The 2,654-nt window shown below is 56.0% G+C and overlaps 1 protein-coding gene across 1 annotated transcript in view; it reads right to left on the reverse strand.

Moving 5' to 3' along the window:
- NTN3 (netrin 3) overlaps window positions 1-969 on the reverse strand; it is a 122,353-nt gene extending 121,384 nt beyond the window's left edge. The window contains exon 1 of the mRNA XM_019507652.1: window positions 464-969. The gene's annotated coding sequence lies outside the window, so the exon portion shown is untranslated. The remainder of the gene's footprint in view (window positions 1-463) is intronic.
- Between the last annotated feature and the right edge of the window lie 1,685 nt (window positions 970-2,654).

The raw sequence follows: 2,654 nt of genomic DNA on the forward strand, positions 1-2,654 counted from the left end.
CATGCATTCACATGCCCGGGGCAGGGGGTCAGTGCAGCCCCGCCGAGGGCAAAGCGCCCGGCAGGGCAGGACAGGGCAGGGCAGGGCAGGGCGGCCGCCGCCTCGGTGCATCCCCGCGGCTCCCGCAGGATCCCGCCGAATGGAAACTGTTAAAAAAGTTCCATCTGCTGGGATCCGGCCGAAGCTGTGAAAAGATTAAACAGGAAATAAAGGGAAGGGGGGCGACAGGGAGAGGAAAGAAAACAGGCGAGCAGCGAAAGACAGAGCTGGAAAGGCAAATAAAAAGCCCAGCGAGCGCTATTTAACTTGGAGCCGGCAGGACCGGGCGCCGGGCAGGGCGTGTGTCCGCGGCCCGGGCCGGCCCCAGTCCCGGAGCGCCCCGGCTGCCGGGAGCAGGGACCAGGGACACGGGCCGCAGGGCGCCACATCTCCGCAATAAGAAACGTTGTCGAAAGCAACTTACTGTGACGAGCGCAGGTACAAGAGCCTCCCGTAACGCCCGCGCCGGGAGCGATGCCGCGGGCGGTAATCCCCGAGCCCCAAACCCCTCTAACGGAGACAGGAACCGGGGGAAAAAATCGGGGGCGTTTCTGCTGGACTCGCTGCTTGCAAAAACTGGCATAAGCCACCCTCTGCCCAAGCCCCCACGGGAGGTAACTGCCGCCCTCCGCGCGATCCTCGAGTCTCAGGGCTGCTCGAGCGGCTCCACTCCTCCTCCCTCCTGCATCTCACTGAGCTGCCCAAGGTCTGCTGCTGGGAGGGACGGAGGGGAGGAAAAAAAGGGGGGGGAGGGAGGGGAAAAAATAGGCAAGAGTGGAGAAACTGAGCCCCGGCTGCTGCCTTGAAGCGGAGTAAAAAGGTTTCAATAAATCCAGGGGTTGAAAAGAAGGGAAAAGTCAACTCCCCGAGGAAATCAGAAGCAGATTTCAAGACATTTAATCACATGCAGGGAGGTGTGCGTGCGTGTGTGCGCGCTGTGCCGCCCGCCCTCGCTCTGCCTCCCCCAGCCCTCCCTCTGCTCGCCCTGCGCCGCAGTTGGGGACGGGAGTCCCTGGCAGGGGGTGCCTAAGCCATCCCCAGCCAAAGCAAAGCGGGGGGGGGGCTAGGAATGGAAGGGGGAGGCAGGAAGGGAACAATGTCAAACGTGTACTCGGAGGGAGAGAAAGCCAGACAGGCTGGGAGGGGGTGAGGAAAGCAGGGATGCAGAGGAAGAAAGGAAGGAAGGAAGGGCACATGCTATTTCTAGGAAAGGAGTGGGGCTGGAGTGAAAATTTTGGAGCCCCAGGTAGGGTGGCAGGAGAAGTGCTAGTTCAGGGGCTAAGACGTGCCCATGCCTCCCCTCACACTCTCTAAGGTTTGGGGGGAGGGGGGAATGAACACAGGAAAATGCTTCACGGGCAGTTAGGTTCTTAGAGATGCTAGGAAATTGGAAAAGGAGGGGTGGGGTTGGCTTGCAGTGAGATTCAGGGGTTGGAGAGGAGGGAGGGAAAATGTCAGTGATGGTCAGGGCTCTGGGAGCAAGGGTGTGGGGCCCGCACTTCCTAAAGGGGCGCTGGGTGGGAGAGGAAGGGGAGCCCGTCTTGCTGACCTGTTGGGCTCTGTTGTCATCCTGCACCTCACACCTGTGGCAGTCCCTAGAGAGCTCCATCAGGTTGAGGAGGCCCCCTGGCTCTGGATGCAGGCTAAGCATGCTGCAATCGCTTGAGCTCATTTCACACCACCTGAAATAGCCTTGGCGGCCCCAGTTGAAATACTTGAGCATATTTGAACAAACCACTTACAGTGGCAGGACACTGGCAGTGCCCTTGCTCCCCTGCTTCACCTGTGGCAAGTTAAAGACTGTCTTTGATGTTTTCAGCATTGTGTGAGAGGGGTGTTTCCAAAGGCTTTAAGGAAAGACACCTGTCAGAGGAGGGCTCAGACAGGGATGATCCTGCCTGGAGGTGGGGTAGATTCCTGAGGTCCATTCCAGCCCCACTGCTCTAGGAGTCTCTGATTCTCAATAGAGGGGCATCCACTTACACCAACAGCTAATTTAACCCTTCATTAGGCTGTGTGAATAGTCTCATTAACATATGCAAATAGCAGCAGCCAACATTAAGTGCACATTTGAATGGCATGGAGCTCAGACATGTGGATCCCAAGGGCAGCCATTAGCTAGTGTGAAACTGTAGGGAGTGATTTGTTTTTAAGTTTGACTACATTTTAAAGGATCCTTCCCCTTTCTGACATTGTCAAGCCATGAGGCTGTCAGGAATATCCCAAGCAGATCTGGTATTTTGCTGGGACCATCAGACAGTTTGGAGAACAAGAGTCCTCCACTAGCAAGCAAGCAGTCTGGAAGGCTGAATGCTGCTGTCCTGTGGAAGGGAAAGCATAAGTATCCTCAGTCCTACCTGCTTCTTAACATGGAGATGTAGGATTGATCACCCGGGGTCACTCATGAAGTCAAAGGAATAGCTGCCTTCTCACATCTGCTCCCTTCTCATTCCCAGCATCTCAGCTGCCTTCAGGTAACTCAATCTATATACAGCCAATGCAGTTATTCCAGGGATTAACTTTGCCCCATATTTGATCAGAAGGGGAGCCTGGGATTTCAGTTCCAGGAATGAAATTCACTGTCCCAATGATCCCTCTAGCAGATCCACATCCAG

This window comes from Gavialis gangeticus, unplaced genomic scaffold, assembly GCF_001723915.1.
Source record: "Gavialis gangeticus isolate Ggan-Ray unplaced genomic scaffold, GavGan_comp1, whole genome shotgun sequence".
Taxonomy (NCBI): Eukaryota; Metazoa; Chordata; order Crocodylia; family Gavialidae; genus Gavialis; species Gavialis gangeticus.